This window comes from Microplitis demolitor, chromosome 4 (genome assembly GCF_026212275.2).
Source record: "Microplitis demolitor isolate Queensland-Clemson2020A chromosome 4, iyMicDemo2.1a, whole genome shotgun sequence".
Taxonomy (NCBI): domain Eukaryota; kingdom Metazoa; phylum Arthropoda; class Insecta; order Hymenoptera; family Braconidae; genus Microplitis; species Microplitis demolitor.
The window spans coordinates 16121376-16132927 of NC_068548.1; the positions used below are offsets into that span (position 1 = coordinate 16121376).

General features: G+C 32.1%; 1 pseudogene; it reads right to left on the reverse strand.

The window, feature by feature from the left end:
* Positions 1 to 1518: 1518 nt before the first annotated feature.
* Positions 1519 to 6731, reverse strand: LOC103571665 (uncharacterized; annotated as a pseudogene).
* Between the last annotated feature and the right edge of the window lie 4821 nt (positions 6732 to 11552).

Genomic DNA, 11552 nt, shown 5'->3' on the forward strand with positions numbered 1-11552 from the left:
AAATAGTCGAGTAGGCCCTGTTTAGAAAATCTCATAGAATCCAATAGATCCTCATAAATTCTTATAGAAATTTTATAAGAATGAATGAGTTCTATGAGAATTGCTATAGTTAAGTATAGGGCCTTATACATACAGCTATAAGAATCTATCGGATTTTTTAAGCAGGGGGTTTTAAAAATACCATTAATTTAAAGGTTTATGTATAATAGGGTGGCCTAAAAAAACCGACTATTTTTTTTTCGAGTCTCTTATGAAAATTTGTTGGCTTACGATGTTTTGAGAAGCCTCTCCAAAAATCAGCTCGATAAAAAATTTTCAAGAGGTCGCTAGAATATTTTGTATTATAGCTAAACCTTATGGAGATGAATAACTACTATTAGTGACTTTAAAAACGATCTTTAATGAATTTCGCTTATTATAAGGTAAAAACCCCATTATTGACAGGACCTCTACTATTGACATATTGTTTTAATTTATTAATTTTTTAATTAACTGTATGAACCACATTTATCAATTCTTCTTATCAATTTTTTGATATTTTTAAATGGAAAAATAGTTCAATTTTATTTCTAGGTATAAACTATTCGCTGTAAGAAAAATTAATTTTCCCGAGTAGACTACCATCGCTAGAATGTTTTAAATTTCTTCACAATTTCGTTGAGAGAGATCGTATTTTTAGAAACAGATTTCCTTATACAGTTCTAATGTAAGAGTATTATTAAAAATTGTTTTGGGTTATTTATAGTCTAAATGACCCCAGAATCACTGATTTGGACTGATAAATCTTAATTATCATTTAAAAATAGCGGGTGCCAATAGTCGGTACATAAAAATTCACGTGTGTCAACTAGCGACAGGCCACAGACTAAAGTAATTTAACCTCCTTAACATACATATCGATATATTTATGTTAACACGCCGTCTAGTAATTTCATAATAAATAAAACATTGAATAAAAAATTGTCGAAGCAAGAATAGTGTCGTCGAATTTATAAAAAAATAAAACTGTGTCCTAGATGAATTTTTAATTGTAATTATGATATTTTGTCGTTTTTAATTAAAATATTTATAATTAATTTGAACCTAATTGGCAGTGGTCTTTAATCATTTTTTATAAACTGCTGTGCATACGCATTAGATCTGTCAATAATGGGATCCATGGTATGTTAATAGTTGGCTCTGATACTATTTTACCTGGTCAATAATACCTACACTCGACTTGTTGGTTTCAAATTAAAATATTTTTTATTCGATTTACTGCTATTTAGGCAAAGTAATTTAAATATACAAGTAGAGACATCAACTAAACTGACCAATGCAAAAAAAGTTGATTATATTAATTTTAAATACGATTAAAAAATTCAAACAATCACAGATATTCTTATAGTGTCAATAATGGGGGCTTTTACCATATTTTTTGCTGATGCTTATGAAAAACAAAGATGAGCGACCGCTTTGGGATCTGTCACAGTATAAGTGAATTTGTCAAAAAAAAGTTGTTCAGTTTCTAATATCTCAATTTCTACTTGAAAATAATTAAATACTACGAATACTATTAAGGTCTGGCATACATCATTGTTGTATTATCACGGTAATAAGTAATATTGTCATGAGTTATCGTATCATTAACACGGATGGAATTATTACCAATAAGTATAATATTATCATCAGCATCGCATTTAACTGTGAAACTTTGCGGATTGTCAGGAATATTTTCAATAATATATTTATGACCGTTGTAATGAAAAGTTTGTTTCTCTTCTTTGTATTCTAAATATATATTATGTCTGGAATTGACAAACTGGTACCATTTAAAAGATGCAGGTTGGCTTGATGGAAATATTATAATATCATCATCTTTGGAGTAACAACCATCTAAACCGCCGTGGCCGAACGTTGTACTTCCCACTGTACCCTTCCAGCGAAACAACAAAGCTTTCAAACCCAAATTATGAATTTGATAAATAGCCTCCAGTCCCTGATATGCAAAGGCTCCTACTTCAGTGATCTTTTAGTTGATGTCTCCGGCAGAATGAATGTGACAAATCCTTTTCCAAAACATAACTTGATCTATCACAGTCAATTGTCCGATGTAGTTACTTTTCGAATAATCATTATTGCAATCACTATATTCATAGGTAGATTCGTCAAGAAGCATATACATGTCATTTTCTTCCTTTTTTATTATACCTGCCTCCATTTTAACGTTATTGCAATTTTCGAAATCGTAGAGATTGGACTTAGTAACGTGAATTTGTCTTATGTTCATAATACTTGTAGCGAATGGATTACATTTTAATTTCTCTGAATATTTACATATCTTTAAGCAAGAAGTCGGAATATCAGACATCTGTATCCGTAAGGGAAACATTAAATTCTCTGTTTTGAAAATACCAAGTCCAATAGAAGGAATTATATAACAACCCAATTTACCCTTGATATCCAACCAATTGAAATTTAATTTTACTTTACCTTCTGAACTGATTAAACCATGCAGCACAGCATCTATATTCGGGTGCATTAATATTTGGACTATTTTCCTGACAACGTCATAATAATTACCGGGGATTTTGAGTTCCGAGTAAACAGAAGCATAAAAATCTGGATATTTTATTTGAGCAACAACGTCTTTGAGGTAATAGCTGTAATCGACATGGAGTACATTTCTCGTCGAGTGAAAAGTGAAAGCTGAACTATCTTGTCGTATACCATCCAGCATCTCGTGATCACAATAAACATTATTTATTACGGAATTAAAGACGGATAATCCGCCACTATTGACATCATGAAGATAAGCATTAGGATTATTGATGTAATTTGTCAGCAACCGCGGTGTTGATAGTTTTAACAATTTTTTGTACTTATTTTCATCAAAATGTGCGTAAAAATTTGAGTACTTATGTGATTTTATTGATGGAATTTCGGGTATTGATGTAGTTATTATCTTGTGGGTGGAACTATAACGGGATTCATTCGGGTATATCGAAATATGCATTGAAAGTAATGTTGTCGATGCCTCTAGTGCATTTTCATTTTCTCCCCAAATATTAATATCATGAATCAAATCTGTGACACGATTTACTATGTGCATAATAATACGCGAGTGTTTCTCAGAGTCGTCAGGAGTATTATTAACATGACGTAATAATTTTATGCCGAATTCGGATAATTTAATGCATCGACTGTTTTGGTCGCCCTCATTAAAACCCCAATCATCTTCACCTACAATAGAATAGAGGTCGTAGTTATTTACAATGATTTTATCATAGTCAGTTAGATTGTAATCTTTAATATAAAAATCTTTCAATCTACGTTTGATGTTTATTAAATTCTGGTCTTTTTGTGATATATCAATTTTATCGATCATCGATACATTTGTACGATTTAAAAATGTCTTCTCTATTATTATGTAACAATCGGTACACCTGAGTCACCACTCAACTGAACCTTAAAATCAGTCATTTTTTTCGTTAATTTTTCTTTTTATATATATATATTATAAGGATTAACCTGGAGAATTCGGAGCACACTCACCAAAGATACAATAATACAGGGGTATCCGTACATACGTATATGTGCACGAGTTTTGTACATATGTGTGTGTTATGTATGCGTACGTTGACCATATATAGATATCTATGACGTATTTTTGGCTTGCTCTGAATTCCCACAGAAAGGTATGCGAGTATGAGCGGTCAAGTTACAAGAGAGAGAGACGTGGATAAGAACAAGCAACTAGAAAATAGTACGTCTTTCTTTCTCTATGCACAGCTGCACCACTACGGCCGATCCCTTATGAAGAATCCACCGACTCAAAGTCTTCCAGATGTCCCACGAAAAGATTTCTCTGAATCTTCCGCGGCCGCGAGTCCCTTGTCATCATAAAAGTCACCGAAAAGGGCTCAATAAATTTGTCAAAACATTTCTCTGTTCTAGTTCAACTCAAATTTTTACGACCTTTCTATTTTAACCATCTGTTACCAATGGGCCTCACGTCTCCCGCGGATCCTTACTATTTCTTTTCCAATGTAGAAATCTATCTCTAATTTTATTTTATTTTTAATTTTTAATTGCATTTCTCAGAAGTGTCCAAAATATCGGTAATAAATGTCACTATATATTTTGGAGAAACATCGTTTTTACAGAATCTCACGGTCTCCCGCGGATTCTTACTTTTCCCTTTTCCACCATAGGAAGCTCTTCTATTTTAAATTTTAATTACATTTCTCGAAATCACCTAAAATATTGATAATAAATGTCATCATAGACACGCAGTCTCTAAAAATTTATATGGTCCCCCACAGAACCTCTCCGTTCCTTCACCTATCACTAAAGATTTTTCATCTCAATTTTGTATTATTTTTAAAATTATATTTTCCTAGAGTATGTAATATATCGATCATAAATGTCATCATATATTCATTACTTTATTTTTAAGCAGTACACCACGGACTTATTTTTCTATTTACATCCTGTTTACTACAAACTTCCAAGAACTCCCGTAATAAAATGTCATTCTCAGCTGTCAAAAAGAAATCAAACCCTTCTATATTATTGTCTTCTTCGTCTTTAACCTATGCAAGAGGCATCTTCGGCCCCACTTTTCTTTCAAACTTTTTCATATAAAAACCCCGGAAAAATAATCAAAGTCAGTTATTACCGCCGCAACTAAAACCCTTGTCGGATCTATCCGCGAGTAAGACTCACTGAGTCGATTTCAAAATTCGTTCTCGTGACGCTCCACGCTTAGGCAATCGGGGGTCCTAGATCGATAATCGCAACTCGATTGTTTTATTTAAAATATAAATTACGCGACTTGAATCTTATTCTTAAAACCTTTCCTCGTGAGGTCCTACGCCTAGGCATCTGGACTCCTAGGTTGGATACCTAGAGTAAAATCATTTGAGTTCGCGATAAAATTAACTAAACTCTTTCACGTGACGTCCACCGCTTAAGCAATCGGAGTCCTCGTTCGGGAATAGTTAATACTTCTTATAAAAATCATTTAAAGAATATATATATATATATATCATCGTAAATTCACTAGAAAGCAAGGCCGGCCTATCGGTTCAGCGTGCATAGCATTCTCGTGAAAAGATTTAATCTGTAAATCTCGATAAAACCATAAAAACATTGTAAACTCCCGTGTACACAAGATTCAAACTGGTGAATCTGAAGTGAGTGTGTGTGCAGGTATATCAACCCATTGGGGTAAGTTCATTATTATAATATTTTGTAAAATTAAATCTGTCAATATACTACACATGTTTTTTTTGTATATATTTGTCTTTTCATTTACTGTCCTTTTCTCTGGCATTCGAGTGCTGGTAATTTAAGTCATAGTAACTTTAAAGTAAGACAGAGAAAGAACACGGTCTTCTCGAGGGCCCATATTCATCGACCCAATATCCCTCTCGCTTCGAAAATCCCTGACCTACCCTAACGCCACGCAGGTCATTGAACGGGACCGTCTATAGTACATCCGCTCGGTACAAATAGACAAATAAGTTGTAAAGTGACACGAAATTATAACATTCTTATATCAGCCACGTGATTGTAATTCCTTGGTTGAATGACAGAATAAAAATAATTTCATACATTAATCTATTAATTAATAATCGGTGCTTAAATCCCTATATTCTCACACTAACCACGTGAGGTTCAATCGAACTCCTTGGCTGAGTTATAGAAAGGGGAAAATCGGCATTCTGATATTGAATAATAGATTTCAAATTACCCTTTCACCCGTCGCCTTCACTCATTTCGACCGTGACAATTAATAATTCGCTACCTTTTTCTCTTATTTGTTCATTTAGCATTTGCACTTTTTCTTTTTCGGTTTTTATCTCATTATCCTTGCCTTCTATTTTTGTAATCAGGTCTTGCACTTTTTCTTTTTCGGTTTTTATCTCATTATCCTTGCCTTCTATTTTTGTAATCAGGTCTTGCACTTTTTCTTTTTCGGTTTTTATCTCATTATCCTTGCCTTCTATTTTTGTAATCAGGGTTTGCACTTTTTCTTTTTCGGTTTTTATCTCATTATCCTTGCCTTCTATTTTTGTAATCAGGTCTTGTACTTTTTCTTTTTCGTTTTTTATCTCATTATCCTTGCCTTCTATTTTTGTAATCAGGTCTTGCACTTTTTCTTTTTCGGTTTTTATCTCATTATCCTTGCCTTCTATTTTTGTAATCAGGGTTTGCACTTTTTCTTTTTCGGTTTTTATCTCATTATCCTTGCCTTCTATTTTTGTAATCAGGTCTTGTACTTTTTCTTTTTCGGTTTTTATCTCATTATCCTTGCCTTCTATTTTTGTAATCAGGTCTTGCACTTTTTCTTTTTCGATTTTATCTCATTATCCTTGCCTTCTATTTTTGTAATCAGGGTTTGCACTTTTTCTTTTTCGGTTTTTATCTCTTTATTCTTTCCTTCTATTTTGTCAATTAGCTGTTTGATCTTGGTTGATAGTTTTTCTTGTGTGGTTGATAATTCATATTTTACATCTGATAATTCTTCTTGTTTTTTTGATAATTCTAACTGTATATCCTGGAATTCATTATTTCTATCCGATGATTTTTCTCTTATAGTTTCATCAAATTGTGTCTGGTTGCGGATAAATAGCAACCCCTCTATTATAATCACTACTAAAATTAGTACGAAAAACCATGTCGATGTACTACGTTTTTCACCGTTCATGATTAGATTGTTCGTTGCGTTTTATTATTTTTTTTTTTGTAAGCACTATTGTATTCTAATAAAATTATAAAAGGTTTCGAGTAATTTGTTGTATTGCTGTGGTGCATTTATCAAATGTACTTTAAGTAACGACGTGCTCATTCACATAAGTGATTAGGAGTCTTTTGCATAAGTTAGCATAAACCATTAGTTATCAATAAATCACCACTCAAATGTGAGTCATATATTTTAGCATCAGGAACAATTATGAGATCTATTAAATTTAAAACAAATGTTGGAAAATCCAAAATTGCACACCTCAATCGCTCATTTTAATTTTGATTATGACTTTTATTTTTTTTTTATCATGAATTTTTAATCAACTTTTGAATCATTAATTTGATTTTTTTATTTCTTGATTCCGGTTAAATTTTTTTTTTTTTGAATTTTTTTCAAATATCCCGCATTTTTGTTGTAGATGTCGCTCTTTTGTTTTTAAAACCTACTGTTATACGCTAGTGCTGCTGTCCCTGATTAAAAAAAAGTATTTGACAGGATTAAAAAGATTGAAATTTTAGGATTTCCAGTATTTAGCAGGATTTGAAAGTATTAAAATTTCAATCCTTTTGAATCCTGTCATATACTTTTTAATACTTTTTTTTAATCAGGGGTCAGTAGTTAATGAGGAGAAAAAAAGAATAAAAAATTTACTTTTGCAATAATAACAATAGTAAAAATAAAAATGGCCGGTAAACTATAAGTAAATAATTAGTTTTCCGTTTCTAATTAATTACAATTAAATTAAAATGATTTAGACCGTAATTTTTGGCACATTAATAGGTCTACCATGAAAATCTCTACTTTACGACAACTGAACCTTTAAGGTACTTTTTCATGCTGACGCTTGACGCTGCTTTTTAGCGTCAAATTCGGTCACGTGATGACAATTTAACATGTGCGCCACCTAGAAAACATGTAGCGATGAATTATAGCGTTTAGCGTCAAATTTAAGCGACAAATAATACACGAGTATCGAAAGTCGATGTATCGATGTCAAGTCTTTCATATACATACAAAGTTGACGTATTATCTTTGTACCTTATAATTGATATTTACCTCAAGACTCATTGTAAGCATTTTCCCCGATAACCGAAATTTCTGATCAGAAAGTTGGTGTAGATGAGTTCCGACCAACTTGAAGATAAGTTGTCGATAATTTCAGCTTTTGTAACTGTTGACTGCAAATTGTCTCCAAGTCTTCCAGAAATTTGGCGACAATCTACTGCTGCAATCTGTCGAAAATTTTCTGAGAAACTTGTCGTCAACTTTCAGTCAACGGTTGCAGCCAACTTGGCTATCAGGGGTCAAAGAACCAAGGTAACAGTCGATATTATAACTGGTAACATAAAACAATAACCTATCTGATATTTCTCAATACTTATTTTAGGACTCACTACATTTATGAAATCACAAACCCTGATAGTCACCCTAACCATAAGTTAACTACAAGCTACTGTCGTATTTTAAAGGTAGTTAAAGGTAAGTTTGGAGAGCAAGCAGTTACCTTTAAGTTGACAGTAAATTGTCTGCAATTTTCTATTTAATTTGACTACAAGTATTAACGTCAGACAATGACGTTAAGTCGATTGAAAGTTTCACTTTAAATTGACGGCAAGTTTTTCTGGCAAGTTACATTCAAGCTACTGCCGTATTCTGAAGCCAACCTAAAAGAAAGTATTATATAGTTCTACAACACTTGTAGAGCAATGTCTGGCTACCAGGGAAGTAACAGATTGTTGTTTTGAAAAGATCGATTATTATCGATGCGATTGTTTGAGTGACTTTGACTCTTAATAACCGAGCAAGAAAAGCTAAACTAAATTTAGCTTTATCGCTAGATTTTTTCTGAGTGGCGCACATGGTAAATTCTTATCACGTGACCGAATTTGAGGCTAAAAAGCAGCGTCAAGCGTCAGCATGAAAAAGCACCTTAACCAGGCCTACCACAAGTATCTATACCACATACGAACTATACCAGTTGAAAATTACTCCAAGTGCTATGTACGGAGAAGATTTAATTTAAAAATTTCAAGAGTTTGGCGATCAAATATCTCCTCTAATTCCATCTACAAAGACTTTAAACCAAGTCAAGCTAGAGGGTGAAAATGAAGAGATGGGAATAACCGGCGATTTATGGCAAAATCTGACAAATTTAAAGTACGACGTAGAATTTTGTTCAACATTACGACAATTGGCTTACGATAAATTTTTCTCATTTTACTAGAGTCTCGAACAATTAGACGTTTACAATGATATTTTAAAACTAAACTCAATAGTTTCAATAGATGCAACAAGGAGTCTAGTTCGTAAAATTAATGGTCATAAAAACCGTTCCAATGGTCCAATTTTTCTTTATCAAATTGTAACATACATTGATAACATGATCGTTCCAGTATGGCAAATGCTATCAGAACGGCATGACACCAAGATTATTGCATTTTGGCTGCAAGAATGGATCTCAACCGGTGCTCAAGTCCCTCAAGAAATCGTGACTGATATGTCGAAGTTACTCCAAAACGGTATATGCTTAGCCACAAATAATTTAACGTATCAACAATACTTAGAAAGTTTGTATCAGTTTTTAATTGGTAAAAGTTCATTTTTACCAAGACCTTTCCTACGAGTCGATATCGCTCACCTGATGCATTGGAGGTCTTCTTTAAAGTGTTTTTCTCATGCTCAATAGGGAGTGAAAAACTTTTACTTACGGGTTATTGGTTTGATGACTACTGTAGATTGTTTTAAAAATCTTGAAAGAATAATGACAGCAATTCTAAAGATCTGTCAGAATAAACATGGTTGCAGAGATGATATTAAATGGATATTCTCGAAAATAGAAACATTTAAATTCAACGACACCGTAATTGATTATAAAAGTCTACGAGAGACTAATTTTTGTGACCAAGAAAAAACGTGCGATCAACATTTATTTTGCAATGACGAAGATAAGAAGAAGACAAATGATGACCTTGAACTTGCAAATTTTATTGAAAATCTTGTTGGAAAAACTCGTGGTGACGATAAAAATTCAAGTCTTACAGTTAGTTTCGACGATATTAACTCCTTTTACTTTCCTGAAATTTTAGAAGATTTAAAACGTCTATTTAAAAAATTTCCCGCATGGACTAATGTAATGTTAAAACCTTATAATTCTAAAAATATTGTTGCGACTTCAGCAAGGTCGGAAAATTATTTTAGAACTGTCACGGAAAATTTTTTAAATAACCATCGTCCAACTAATATAGTTAAATTTCTGACAAAACATATGAGATCTTTGAAAGCACGAATGATCGAAGCCAAAGATGTATTTAGTAAAATAAATATTCCAACGAAACTGAATGTCAATACTAAAAATCACCAGAAAAATAACTAAACTGATGATGACATATTAAATCTCCGTGAAAATTGGAGAAACAAAGGTGAGATTAATGAAGTTAAGGATGTCTTAAGTTCTGAAGAGAGTGATATTCACTCAGTTACCAGCAATAATTCTATCAATCTCACATTTCATGAAGATTTTTTACCACCAAACTCTCCGCTGTTTGAATTAACACCTGAAAAAAATAAAGAATATCTCAGTTCATCGAACGTTTTTATTAGCATCTCATTAGTTAAAAATACTTACGATAGCTATTCTATTTTATTAAGTCCAGAAAAAAATAAATTTAAATTAAAATGTCAAAAATTAACATCAAAACGAAAACATCTTAATCTTAAGTCAAGTCCAGTTGAGAAAAAAAACGGTAAATATGTTACACCATTTTCAGAGGTACAAACTTTCCATCAAAATATTGTTGATAAAAAATAGAAATCGAAAAAAAAAACCAATTATCAAAAATGGTGCAGATGGAATTTTGTAGTGGTTTCGACATGTCTGTTACGATCTCCAGTGGAATATTAGCATTATTCGAAAACCAATCTTTCAATCAGAACTCTATGATAGCAGTATCATGCCGCTCGGACAGCATTTAACAGACCGGAACGATTAATTTATCAATGTAGGTCATGATCTGATACAAAAAAATCGGACCATTAGAGTAATTGTCTTGCCAGGGAATTCGTCTAGCTATGCTTCCTGTAGCATCGATGGAAACGCAAGGATTCAAGCTCAATAAATCATTAAAAACATCTATTTGTTCAGGTGTCCAATAAAATTGACAAACTTGTCTTTTCCAAACTGTTGAAGGGCTGATTGAAACTCTACATTTTTTTTTAATCTGTCCAAAGATTCCCATAATGTACCTTCTATTCCTAATTCTTCGTTAATTGCTTCCTGTCTAATTTTATTACAAACAACAGTGTTCGGGATAATAGGTGGCATTTGTTGCCCATATTTATGGAATTTGTCTATTAATTTCGCTCTAAAATTTTCTGTTTTTGTAGATTTTAGTTTTTGTTTAAATTCTTCACGTAGAGGTCCTGAAATGTGTCTTTTTTTTTATGAGGAACTTTTTTTGTGTCTAAGGTTATTATGTTCAAGGTGATGTTATTTTTTGACTAAAATTAAATATTCCTTCACCATAAATAGCAGCTTTGCAATTTTTGTCGATGCAAAATCCATTTATTTTAATAATAAAATTATTGTTATCAGTTAAATTATCTTGAAAGATATTATGAGTTTTTAAATTAAATGCGCATGGTAATTTTTTACTTAAATATATTAATTCACAAACAATATGTGCCCAACCTTTCTGAAAAGACCAATATGATTTTTTGTTTTTATCTATTTTCTCATTCGGTTTGATTGATGACCATTGTGTTTCCGAAAATGTAATATTAAAATTAAGAATTTTATTTTTGCAAGAATGATTATTATTTT